Source organism: Saimiri boliviensis, chromosome 13 (genome assembly GCF_048565385.1).
Source record: "Saimiri boliviensis isolate mSaiBol1 chromosome 13, mSaiBol1.pri, whole genome shotgun sequence".
Taxonomy (NCBI): Eukaryota; Metazoa; Chordata; class Mammalia; order Primates; family Cebidae; genus Saimiri; species Saimiri boliviensis.
The window spans coordinates 27247053-27261534 of record NC_133461.1 but is presented as its reverse complement, the minus strand read 5'-3'; the positions used below and the strand labels follow the sequence as shown (position 1 = coordinate 27261534).

The following is a 14482-nucleotide window of genomic DNA, read 5'->3' as shown; positions in this document are numbered from 1 at the left end:
TGTTATCTATAATGTCCAGGGTTTTGAGTTTTACTTAGTGGGAGGAATAGCAAACAGTACACATACTTCATCTTTTTTGGAAGTAGAAGTTCCAAGATGTCTTTTTCTTTTTTAAACATGAAGTATCATGCTCTGTCCTTTGGTGACCCTTTGGCACTCTGCCATATCCTGCTCCATCCTGATGCTCAAAGGCCAGAGCCTTCTGCAACATAGCCCTACCATCTCCCTTGCTGGCCCACACGCTACTAATAAAAACATACAACTATGTAGTGTTTATATGTGTTAGGCTCTGTCCTGAGCACTTTATATATGGTAATTATGAATGAAGTCTATTATTATAGAGATAAAAAAACTGGCACCAATTATTAACAAATTCCCGTAAGCTCCCCTAGCTAGAAAGCTGAAAAGCCTGGATTTGAACCCAGGCAGCCTGGCACTGAGACTGTATTCCTACCAGCTTCACTCTGCTGCCTCTCTGCCTCTTCCATGGCCTGTAGTCCTGCCTGTCTTAATCAGCGTGCTTGTGTGTGGGTCAGAATCCCCTAGAGGGCTTGAAAACACAGATTGCTGGGGCCCACCACCAGAAATTCTGATTCAATTGGTCTGGGGTGGGGCTTGAGAATCTGTGTTTCTGACAAGTTCTCAGGTGATGGTAACATTACTCTCTAGGGACCACACTCTGTGAACCAATCAACCTTTTCCGTGGTTTCCTTCACCCCAATTTCCTCTGCTAATTGCTATGCAGCCTTTTAGATTCAGCACAGGTATTACCTCACTTGATTTCACTACTGTTACTTCTGCCACCCTTAGATATGCCTCTTAAGCTTCCTTAGTGGTCTCTTAGCATCTCAGTCACTACATTTGCCAAGTTGTATGGAAATCATCTGTTCATACGTCTCATTTCCATCCCCTGACGCCTTGAGGGCAGAGAAGTCAGCACAGACCCAAGTCTCAACTATTGTAATCTTTGCAGAATTACCTGGGTTCACTGTTTAAAACAAGATTCCTGGGCCCAGCTCCCTGAGTTTCTCAATTAGTAGATCTGGAACAGGGCCTAAGAATCTGCACTTTAAAGAAGAAACTTACATGATTCTGATGCCGTTGGTCCACGTTTAGAACTTGTCCTGAACTTTACCTTGTGTTTGGTACTAGATAAGTACTCAGTAATTATTTATTGATTGGATTTATTGAACTGAACTTTGAAATGAAATGGTAACCCCTTATCTTATTTTCTATATTTCTCCTTACGCGTCCCCAACACCCGTGATGGAAATTTTTTGTACCTGTCCCTGTAATACCTAATCCCTCTCTTCTCTCCTCCAAATCATTTTTTCTTTTTCTTTCAGTCAGAACTTTCATTCACATGTGAGATATTATAGTAAGAAATACATAGTTGCTCTTCATCCCTGGTTCCTGACACAGTGCTCCTAAAATATTTGTAATTTCTGGAATAATGGGGATGATAGAATTGTCTTACACAGGGTTCCTCAAACCCTTGGAATTCGCTGGGTGACAGGAGCAACTTTTCTTGGTGGCCTCCTGAATAGCTTCAGGATGGGGGCTGGTCACCAGAAAGACCAAGCCATAATTAGAGGTTTGGAGTCTTCAGCCCTCCCCTGTCCTCTGGGAAGGAGAAGGGGACTGGAAATTGAGTTAATAATCCATCATGCTTATGTGATGCATCCTCCATAAAAGTCCCTAAAATATGGCTTTTGGAGAGCTTCTGGGCTGATGAATGCATCCATGTAGTGAATACATCCCATGTAGTTGGGATGCACTACATCAGGGACAGAAGCTATATGCCCAGGAGCCTTCCAGACCTCACCCTATGTGCCTCTTTAGATCTGGCTGTTTATCATATTATTTGTGATACCCCTTTTAATCAACCAGTAAAAGTGTTTCCTTGAGTTCTGTGAGCTGTTCTAGGAAATTATTATACCAATTTATAGCTGCTTGGTTGGAACTAGGGGTGGCTGTGACTTGCAATTGGCATTTCAAATGGGAGGCTGTTGTGTGGAGTGAGCCCTTAATCTCACTCTGGGGGCTGTGCGAACACTGGGTTCTTTGTGTCAAAATTAAATTAACTTACAGGACACCCAGTTGGTGTCTAGAGAGTTGAATTGGTTGGTGCTGGGAGAGAAACTCCCACATATTTAGTATCAGAAATGTTATGAGTAGAGGAACAGTTTTGTTTTAACATGCTACAGATAATTTCAGATAGCAATTGAATAAACTTGCAAACATTGAATCAATTTTTGTTGGGGGCATCTTTTATTTCATAAATTGAGATATACTTTACATAGAGTGCACAATCTTAGGTATTCAGCCTGATAAATTTTACCTATGCACACATCCGTGTAACCACCACTGAGATCACAACATGGGGCATTTCCAGCACTCAGCAGCTTCTCTCATGAACCCTTCCACATAAGACACACTTCTTCAAGGTAGCCACTATTCTGACTTCTATCATAGATGAGTTTCACCTGTTCTTGAAAGTTATATACATGAAATTATATAGAATATCCTCTTGTATCTTGTCTTTATGCTCAACAGTACACCTCTGAGATCTATTTATGTCTTTGTATACGGCAATTATTTTTTCTTTTTCATTACTGTGATATCTTTTAACCTATATTATGCAATTTCTTATCAAACCGAGGGTGTGGAGTGTAATGTAATTCCTTTTGATGATTCTGGGCCTTCATTATAAGTATCAGCCATGTATTCTTCATTCATTCATTCAACATTTATTGAAAATCCAGTTTGTAACAGGTACTGTACCATCACTGGGTAATAACATGAGGATTGAATACTCATAATTGGTAATCATTTTCATCAATAAATACTCACAGGTCACCTACTATGTGTTAGTAACAAACCCCCTTTGGGCCCTGTTTCCTTTGGTAGATGGTTTTCTTGGAGAAAATAGAGGACAACATATGTGAACCAATAAACTCCCCTGTGTGGCCTCTAAGATGATCTACATATAAAGTGTCCTCTCCTGCCTCACAGACAAAAATGCTCATCTCTTGCAGTAGAGAAAGAGAAGTTCCCTCCTTTATTTTAACGCCGATCTCGCCGTCTGGTGCAGACACCATCCTCTTTTTCCTCCACTCAAACCTTGACCTTGTGTGAGCCCATCCCTTTTGATGCAAGAATTCCCTATTCATCAAGTCTTCTCTTAGTCTGTAGGCATAATTATGTTTCACCAAAGCAGAATGAAGCAAAACAAAACCCCTTGTCCTCAACTACATCACCATCTCTAACTATTGCCCTGGTTATTTTCCTTAAATGCCTAAATTCTTACAAGGGGCATGTTTCCACTCCCTTTGAAGGGGGAATTTCTTGAAGGGAAATGTGTATATTTCCCACAGTGCTTACCAATTTCCATTCTCTTGACCATTTGAAATCTGACTTTTGGTTTCAGTTTCTGCAGAAGCTGCCCTCACTGATGTTGTCTGTGATCTCAGAGTTAAAGGCAAAGACCCTTTTAAGTCTTCATCCTGTGTGAGTTCTCTTTATTACCCAACTCAGTAAAGCATCGTCTTCCTCTTAGACTTTTTGTTTTCTTGGCTTTCCTATATCATTGTTCTCTTCTGATTTTTCTTTTCGGATTGTTTCTTCTTGGTATTCTAATGTTTCTTCATTCTCTACCTCTAAATATTTGTATCAAACCATGACACTACTTTAATTTTTTTTATGGTAAAATATACCAATGAAACATAAACATAAAATTTATTATTTTAACCATTTCAAGTGTACCATTCAGTGGCATTAAATAAATTCACACTGTTGTGCACCCATCACCACTACCCATATCAAAACTTTTTTCATCATCCCAAAACTTTTTTCCATTATCCCAAACAGAGACTCTGTACCTGTTAAACAATAATTTCCCATCTCCCCCTCCCGCAGTCCCTGGTAGCTGTCATTCTACTTTCTGTCTCTGTGAATTTGACTATTCTAGGTACCTTATATAAGTGGAATTATACAATGTGTCTTTTTTGAGTTTGACTTATTTCTCTTAATACTGACTCTAATCATTGACTCTCAGAGTGACTTTGGACAAGTTGTTTGACCTTTCTCTGCTTCTTTTATTTATCCTACAGGCAAGGATAATAACAATACTGGCATTTATCCATTTGTGTTTTTAAGATTTGTCTATGTTGTAGCATGCATCAGAATCTCATTTCTTTTCAAGAATTTTAAACTCTATTTCATTGTGTGTATATGGCACGTTTTGTTTATTCATTCATTCATTCAAGGATGGACATTTGGGTTGTTTCCACATTTTTGCAATTGAAGTTTCTCTTCTTTAGTTTTAGGGTGTCTAAGGCAGGTCAATGTTGCCTCAGAGGAGTACACATATACAAATTATTAGGGCCATGTGATGATGGGAGTGGGTCACTGGTTCATCATTCTTTGGAGATCTTGCAGCTGGCGAGAAGTGTTAGAATCTGAGAAACTAAGCAGTAGGATCTAGAGCCGGGGAAGCCTATCAAGAGATAACTCTAATCTGTCGGGAACATGTTTCGAAAGGGTGGACAACAGGAGTGAAAATAGATATTGGTGAGTCTGGAAAAGCTGGTTGGAAAATAATTCCATGAAAGTTAGTTCCCTAATGAACATTTCCAGTCTGTTTATTACATGGTCTAGGGCTGTTTGCTGCTACTGCCATGGCATCTATCATTATCTATATACTGACAATTCCCAAACCTATCTTATCAGTGTTAACTTTCTCTTGAGCTCCAGAACCATGGTGCCATCATTTTGCTGGACACATTCACCTGCGTGTTCACAACTATTTCAAATTCAATGTGCCTTAAATCAAAATTGTTAGCTTCTCAGTCTTGACGGATATCATTACCATTTACTCAGTTATGAAAACCAGAATTCCAAGAATTGTCTTTGACTCCGTCCCTCCTCAGCCTCCATCCCCTGGATTCTATTTCTCTTCTCCAGACAATGCCCCTTTTCTCCTAATCTATACTTCTTTGCCTGAATTTTACCTTATATTCTGCCTCACGGACACCTTCTTCTTTTATATTGCCACTAGGGTTCTGTTTTCAAGACAGCTTTGGTCATGTCATTTATATGACATGACCCCTCCCCCATCTTTAAATGTTTGAAGCCTCCCCATTGCCAATCCATAAACTTTATGTTCCTTAGCATGGTTTCTTAGGCCCTCCAGGATCTATCACTCAGCTACTGAACCGTCATTGTCTTCTATTTCACATCTTTACCATATGCTTTCACCATGCAATCATTTTTCACTTTCTTTAACATTGGACATTATTTGGTGCCTCAGTATCTTTGCATGTGCTGTTCTTTCTAAAAGCAGACTGCTTACAAATTCGATTCATTTTTGAAGAAGCAAGCACCTTGCCATCCTCCTCTCATCTTTTTTTACTTGGAGGAGTGCAACTTGTGCAGGATCTACCGTGAATCACGTTGTTACGAAGCTGAGGGTTCCGGCGAGTCCTTTGGGGCTACGCTCCTGCTGTCACTCAATGCAGTCTTCCTTGGGTCCTTGATGGAGATGGCAAAGAAAACTGCAGTTGACTCCGCCACTTTCTATTTTCTAACATTCAGATTTTTGGCATATGAGCCTCATTCATCGCATTGGGATGATACTATCTATTGCGTAGGAGTTTTGGAGCAATACATGAAAAGGGCAAAACCTTTAATAATCAGCTGTACATGTTATATCCATTAGCTACGATTAATGTAAAATTCGTTTTTTTCTTTTACTCTCTTTCCTTATTATGTCTCTTAGTTTCCTTGTCTTTGCCTTTCTATATCTTTACTTTTCTCTTCTTACATTTTTCATATTTTTTGTTTTTTTCTTTTCGCCCTCAATACTTTAGTGGTTAGAACTTTTAGCTTCGCTTGGCACTTCTTCATTTCTGACTCCTGAACTTATGTAAAGTGCCACGAACCCATGCCACGACGTCAACAATGCTTATATTTCCCCCATTTTTTAAAACTTCTCTTCTGGGCATTAACAACCATTCCTGGCCTGGAGAGAGTTCTCTAACTTACACCCTGTCTTTGTTGTTGGACTTTTTAAAGAGGCTTTCTGTGTAATAGTGTCAACTGATTAACCTTTAGGCTTGAAAAAAATGGGAATATCAAAGCAGTAATATTTTCCGCTGTTTTCCACTGAAGGCTGCATCAATCATAGAAATGTCTTTGACTCCTGTTTGGTTACTGCACCAACAATTGAGTATAACTTTCTGAGTTAGAGGGAGATAATGGTTTCTTGGGGTAATAAAGCTGTCAGGAGGAGGGAGACTTTCATCTAACTTTATAAAAAATGTGAAAGCATTGGGTGGCGGCACAAGGACACTGAGGAGATGGCAAAATCTGGAGAATCTAGAGGCCTCAACGGCCTGGTAATTTACAGCCCTTAGAGAAATGTACTGGGCCAGGAGCCTGGAAACTTGGGTTCCATGCTAATCCCTGTCACTGACTTCCAGAGTGACCTCCGGCAAGTTGCCTGACCTTTCTTTGCTGCTTTTATTCATCCTACAGGCAAGGATAATAACAATACTGGTATTTATCCATTTGTTACCCAAAGAGAATTTTTATTTCTCTCTCTGTCTTTTTGGACAGATAAATGAGGCACCCTTTTTGAAGCTATTACATAAATTCAAGGTTTTATTTTTATCACATATATATATTATCTACAGGGAACTTTAATTTATTTCATTGGAAATTTATCAGGCTTGAGATGTAAGGAAGTTTAGTGTTAAGGCCATGCCGATTTTAAAGAGAAATGAGGTGCAACTCAGAGCGATTGATACTTGCAGGATCAGAACTCTAAAATCCTATTTAAAATCACTAGTTTTCTCCTATTTAATCACAGACCCACAGGACAAAGGAGAAACTTTGCAAATAAAATCAGAGAACGTTGAAAACATAACTACCTGTAGTTAATTACTGGTAAGTGGGTCATATTCATCATGGAACAGCGGTGAAGTTTCTATAGTTCACTTGGATGTCACACAGCAAACACAGGTGGGGGCAGGATTAGGGCTCAACTCAGCTCCCTCCTTCTCCATGCAAACTTACCAAGTCACAATGACATTAATTACCTCAATACTCTTGTGTCTTTTTAAACTGTAGCATTTATTTACAATTATAGTATATTTTTAGAAATTATTTTTTTCATTATAATTTGACTATTAAGAGGAGTGATTTCTGTGGTTACACATTCACTTGTTTCATTACACAACTATTAAGTGCCCATGAGTTATCAGTCAATATAATGACTTGGGAGATACAGAGATGGGCACATCTATTAAGTCTTTTGCTTTCATGGACTTTGGGATTTGGAGGGAAGATAGAGGTCAAAATATTGCCAATGGTATCAAGTACCAAGAGGAGAAAGCACCCCAGTGTGTGATATTCCCTTTCCTATGTCCATGTGTTCTCATTGTTCAGCACCCACTTATGAGTGAGAACATGTGGTGTTTGGTTTTCTGTTCTTGCGTTAGTTTGCTGAGAATGGTGGTTTCCAGCTTCATCCATGTCCTTGCAAAGGACATGAACTCATCTTTTTTTATGGCTGCATAGTATCCTTGGTGTATATGTGCCACATTTTCTTTATCCAGTCTATCACTGATGGGCTCCTGAATGACCAGTGGGTCAAAGAAGAAAAAGAAGGAAACTAAAAATTTTCAGGAAACAAATGATAATGGAAAAACAATATACCAAAATATACCAAAACCCATGTGTACAGCAAAAGCAGTACTAAGAGGGAAATTTATAGCAATATGTTTCTACCTCAAAAAAGTAGAAAAACTTCAAATAAATAACCTATTGATTCATCTTAAAGAACTAGAAATACAAGAGCAAGCCAAACCCAAAATTTGCAGAAGAAAAGAAATAATAAAAGACCAGAGCAGAAATGAATTTGAAATGAAGAAAACAATACAAAAGGTCAGTGAAACAGAAAGTTAGTTTTTTGAAAAGATAAGGAAAATTGACAAGCCTTTGCCAGGCTAAGGAAGAAAAACAAAAGAAAGAAAATGCCTTTTCCCCCCAAACAGAATTAGAGATTTATTTTAAAGGAGACATTAAAGCTGATACCCTAGAAATTAAAAGGATCATTAGTAGCTACTATGAGCAACTGTATGGTAATAACTTGGAAAATCTAGAGGAAGTGGACAAAATCCTGGACATAAACATACAACCTACCAAGATTGAATCATGAAGAAATCCAGAAGCTGAATAGAATAGCAACAACGAGGAGTGTGTCATTTTAAGGTGGCTCTGCAGTGGCCTGGAGGAGCCGGGGCCGCCCGAGGAGCAAGGGACGGGATCCGGAGCCATGCTACGCTGAGCGGGGGGGCCACATAGCCGCCGCCACCACCACCACCGGGTGGGGTGGGAAGGGCGGGAGCCGCCTCCTCCAGGGTGGGCGCCTTTTGCCGTGGACACTGACCTTCCAGGACGGGGGTTTCACCATCTTAAATGGTTTTGAACCAATGAAGCTGTATTCCCTTAAAAAGACAGACGGCCCATCGCGTGGACTATGGAGTTTGTGGACACATCTGTATTGGCTTCATAGCGGCGTCATGCAGTCAGACTCCTGCAAGTTCCCCTAAGTTCGTAGAGGACTGCTTTGCCTTTTGATCTGAGAGTTGCAAAGCTCCATAAAGAATGGCCCTTGTGGATAAGCACAAAGTCAAGAGACAGCGACTGGACAAAATTTGTGAAGGTATCTGCCCCTAGATCATGAACGGCCCCTGGCATGCCCTTTCCCTGCTGGCGCCGCTGGACCCCGCCAGTGCGCGGTAGAGATGCCCATCCCGAAGGACCTGGCCACCGTGGCCTTCTGTGAAGTGCAGTCCACGCAGGAGATCCACGAGAAGGTTCTAAAAGAAGCCGTGGGCTTCATGATGTACCACACCATCACCCTCACCAGGGAGGCCCTGGAAAAGTTCAGGGTTCTGAGAGTGATCGTGCGATAGGCGGTGGCTACGACAACGTGGACATCAAAGCTGCTGGTCAGCTCGGAACTGCTGCGTGCAACATCCCGGCCGCAGCTGTGGAAGAGACAGCCCACTCCACCATCTGCCACATCCTGAATCTGTACTGGAGGAACACGTGACTGTACCAGGCCCTGGGGGAAGGCACGCGGGTTCAGAGCCTGGAGCAGATCCCCGTCCGCGAGGTGGCCTCAGGAGCAGCCCGCATCCGTGGGGAGACGCTGGGCCTCATCAGCTTTGGTCGCACGGGCAGGGGGTTGTAGTTCGAGCCAAGGCCTTTGGATTCAGTGTCGTATTTTATGACCCCTACTTGCAGGGTGGGATCGAGCGGTTCCTGGGCATGCAGAGGGTCTGCATGCCGCAGGATTTGCTGTTTCAGAGCGACTGCATCTCCTTGCTCTGTAATCTCAATGAACATAACCACCTCCTCATCAACGACTTTACCATAAAGCAGATGAGGCAGGGAGCATTCCTTGTGAACACAGCCCGTGGTGGCCTGGTGGACAAGAAAGCCTTAGCACAGATCCTCAAGGAGGGCAGGATAAGAGGGACTGCATTCCACATGCACAAGTCAGAGCCCTTCAGCTTTGCTCAGGGTGCATTGAAAGATGCTCCGGATCTCATCTGCACTCCTCACACTGCCTGGTACAGCGAGCAGGCGTCGCTGGAGATGAGGGAGGCAGTTGTCACCGAGATCCGCTGAGCCATCACAGGTCGCATCCCAGAAAGCTTAAGAAACTGTGTGAATAAGGAATTCTTTGTCATATCAGCGCCTTGGTCAGTAATAGACCAGCAGGCAATGCATCCTAAACTCAATAGTGCCACATACAGACATCCGCCCGGCATCGTGGGCATGGCTTCAGGATGACTTCCTGCAGCCATGGAAGGGATCATCCCAGGGGGCATCCCAGTGACTCACAATCTCCCAACAGTGGCACATCCCATCCCAAGTGCCCTCTCTCAACCAGCCCATAAAACATGGGGACAATCAAGAGCACCCAAATGAGCAATAGCAGAGAATGCTGGAAGGTAATCATTCAGATACACTTGGGACCAAGAGACAGTGAAAAATAGATGAACTAAGAGAAAAAGAATCTGACGGTTTTTGTAACTGATTCTGGACATATGCATCATTGATGTTGCCGTGTTAAAACTGCAAGAGCTAGAAAACTGAAGATGTCGTCTGCTTATGGAAGCACTGAAAGACTAGGATGTGATTTATTAACGACCAACTTCTGTTATTCTGTGTTAAGGTTTTCATTTGTGCATTAAATCACAAAGAATAAACAGAGCTTTTTCTTTTATCAGTCCCTTGGGCACAGCAGGTCCTGAACACCCTGCTTGAGAATGTTGCATCACGAGTTCAAACGTCCAAATAAAAAATATTAAGAGGAAATCCCCATTTTGTGATTTGGGTGCCTTCAGTCTACAGGGGCTGGTTACCTCTTTTTGCTAATAGGAAGAAAATATTACTACTAGATGGGGAGAGAACTGTTTGCCTGTGGTAGACACCTGCATGCATGGGATTGAAGACAGTACAGGCTCCTGTACAGAGAAGCATCTCTCACAGCTGAACTGCATACTGAGTGGACAAGCTGATTGTAAGTTCAGTAAAACCCTCTGATGATGCAAAAAGAAAGAAAGAAAGAAAGAAAGAATTAAGTTTCACAAGCTGTTTGTACTCAAATATATTTTCTGTTTCAGATCCTCTGCTGTTTTATTGAGTGGAAAGTCTTGAACTAAATGGGTTCAAGAAGAATAATGTTGCATTTCCTTATATCTCAGGAAACACTTTTTATGGTAACTTGTCAGATTGTCTATGAACAAACCCACTTTTTTAGACATTGATAAAATATTTTCTTCATGTGATATTTTACACAAGAACACTTCAGATTTATTAGATGTGACTGATTTTAACAAATCCTATTAGATTTGTATCAGCTAGTTACATGTGTTTTTTTTTTTCCCACGCCACAGCCCCCCCTAGTTACATGTTTTATTCATAGTCTTTTGTGAATCATTGCCTTTTTGTTTAAGAAGATGGCCTATTTTGAGCCTTTGTATAGGTAAATTCCTGTTTTTGTGACCAAAGAAAAACTTTAAAATTGTCCCAAACAGAAAAATAATGACCATCAGAAGTATGTTTTGTTCGAGTGTGAGTTACCATTATTGTATTTGTTTATTGTAAAGGTGGACATTTAGCATTCAGTGCAGTTTTCAATAAAAAGTAATTAAAATTTCTGTTAAAAACAAAACAAAACAAATATTGAGATCAGAGCTGCAATAAAAAGTCCTTCGGTAAAGAAAAGCCTGGGACCTGACGGCTTCACTGTTGAATTCTACCAAACATTTAAAGAGGAACTTATATCAATCCTACTCAAATCAAATTGTTCCAAAAAATAGAGGACAGGATACTTCCAAACTAATTCTACAAGTCCAGTTGTAGCAAGGTACCAAAACCTGACAAAGACATGTCAATAAAAGAAAACTAAAGGCCAATATCTCTGCTAAATATTGATGCAAAAATCCTTAATAAAATACTAGCAAAGGGAATTGAACAACGCATTAAAAGGATCATTCACAATGATCTTTGTGTCCCTGGGAAGTAGGATTTATCCCAGGGCCACGAAGATGGTCAAACGTATGCAAATTAATCAATGTGATACATTATATCACAGAATGAAGGACAAAACCATGTGATCACTTAAATTGATGCTGAAAATACATTTGATAACATTTAACATCCTCTCATAATAAAAACCCTCACAAAACTGGATTTAGAAGGAACAGACCTCAATATTACAAAAGCCATATAGGACAGACCCACAGCTAGCATTGTACTGAATGAGGAAAAACCGAAAGCTTTTTCTGTAAGATCTGGAACATGACAAAGATGCCTACTTTCACCACTGTGATTCAACATAGGAGTGAAATTCCTAGCTAGAGCAATCAGACACAAGAAAGAAATAAAGAGCATCCTAACTGGAAAGGAAGAAGTAAAATTATTTCTCTTGCTGGTCATACGATCTTCTATTTGAGCAAACCTAAAGATTCCACCAAAAAACTGCTAGAACTGATAAACAAATTCAGTCAAGTTTCAGGGTTCAAGATCAACATAAAAAATCAGTAGCATTTCTAAATGCTAACAATGAACAATCTGAAAAAGAAATAAAAAATTAATCCCATTTATAATAGCCACCAATAAAATTAAATACCTAGCAATAAACTTAACTAAGAAATGAAAGATCTCTACAATCAAAACCATAAAACCCCGATGGAATAAATCGAAAAGAACAGGCAAAAAAAAATGTTCATGGATTTGAAAAATAAATATTTAAAAAAATCTATATTAAAGCAATCTACAGATTCAAAATGCAATCTCTATCAAAATACCAACCACATTCTTCACAGAAATAGAAAAAACAATCCTAAAATGTGTCTGGAACAAAACAAGTCTTAAAACATTAAAAAAAAAATTGAAATAATATCAAGCATCTTCTCTGACCACGATGAAATAAAACTGGAAGTCAATAAGAGGAATTTTGGAAACTATACAAACACATGGAAATTAAACGATATGCTCCTGAATGGAGCTATCCTGAGCAAAAAGCCAAGGCTATGCTGGACAAAAAGAATAAAACTGGAGGAATCAGTTTACATGACTTCAAATTATACTACAGAGCAATAGTAACCAAAACAGCATGGTTACTGGCATAAAAACAGACACATAGAACAGTGGAACAGAATAGAGAACCTAGAAACAGACCCTACATCTACAGTTAACTTATTTTTGACAAAAGTGCCAAGAACATACATTGGGAAAAAGATAGTCTCGTCAATAAATGATACTGGAAAAACAAGATATCCATGTGTAGAAGAATAAAATGACCCTTATCTCTCACCATATACAAAACCCAAATCAAAATAAATTAAAGACTTAACTCTAAGACCTCAAACCTATAAAAATACTACAAGAAAACATCAACGAAACTCTCCAGGACATTGATCTGAGCAAAACTTTCTTGAATAATCCTGCACAAGCACAGACAACCAAAGTAAAAATGAACAAGTGGGACCACATCAAGTTAAAAACTTTCACAGAGTGAAGGAAACAATCAAGAAAGGCAAGAGACAACCCACAGAGTGGAAGTAAATATTTGCAAACTACCCATCTGGTAAGAGATTAGAAGTTAGAATATATAAAGAGTTCAAACAATCCTATAGGAAAAAAATCGAATAATCCGATAAAAAAAAATGGGCAAGATTTGAATAGACATTTCTCAAAAGAAGACATACAAATGTCAAACAGGCATATGAAAAGGTGCTCAATATCACTGAATGTTAGAGAAATGCAAATCAAAACTACAATGAGATGTCATCTCACCCCAGTTAAAATGGCTTGTATCCCAAACACAGGCAATAATGAATGCTGGTGAGGATATGGAGAAATGGGAAACCTTGTGCACAGTTGGTGGGAATGTAAATTAGTGCAATCACTATAGAGAATAGTTTGAAGTCTTCTCAAATAAGTAAAAATAGAGCTACTATATGATCTAGCAATTCCACTCCCAGGTATATACTCAAAAGAAGGGAAATCAGTATATCAAAGAGATATCTGCAGCACTGTTCATAACAGCCAAGATTTGGAAGTAACTTAAATGTCGATCAACAGATGAATGAAGAAAATGAGGTACTTATACACAATGGAGTACTATTGAGCCATTAAAAAGCATGAGATCTTGTAATTTGCAACAACATGGATAGAACTGGAAATCATCACTTTAAGTAAACTAAGCCAGACACAGAAAGACAAACATCTTATGTTCTCAGTTACTTGTGGGAGCTAAAAATCAAAGCAACTGAATTCAATGACATAGAGAGTAGAAGGATGGTTACCAAAGGCTGGGAAGGGTGGTAGGAGGTGGAGGGAAGTAGGGATGGCTAATGGCTAAAAAAAAACCCAGAAAGAATGAATAATATACGGTATTTTATAGCAAAACAGGGTGACCATAGTCAAAATAACTTAAATGTACATTTAAAAAGAACTAAAAGAGTGTAATTGGATTGTTTGTAATAAAAGGGATGAATTCTCGAAGGGATGGATACCCCATTTACCCTGATGTCATTGTTGCGAATAGCATGCCTATATCAAAACATATCATGTACCCCATAAATGTATACACCTACTATGTACTCACAAAAATGAAAAATAAACTAAAAAATAAATTCATTGAGTCATAATCTCTAATTAGAGTAGATAAATGAACATAAGATCATCAGTGACAACCTAAATATCAAGGGAAATAAGGCTCATTGTTTTAAACGGAATATAGAAACCATAAATGACAAAAAAAGGATCAGTGCCATCAATCTCAAAAGACCTTGGAATGCCCATGACTCCCCCCACCCCCCAGTTTCAGCAAACTTCCTTTGCTCTCCAACCTGCCTTTAATTAGTTCTTCTTTTCCTGAAACTTCAGCATT

General features: G+C 39.5%; 1 pseudogene; it reads left to right on the top strand.

Annotated features, from left to right (window-relative positions):
- The first annotated feature begins 8552 nt into the window (after positions 1–8552).
- LOC101031454 (C-terminal-binding protein 2 pseudogene) lies at positions 8553–10012 on the top strand (annotated as a pseudogene).
- The last annotated feature ends 4470 nt before the right edge of the window (positions 10013–14482 follow it).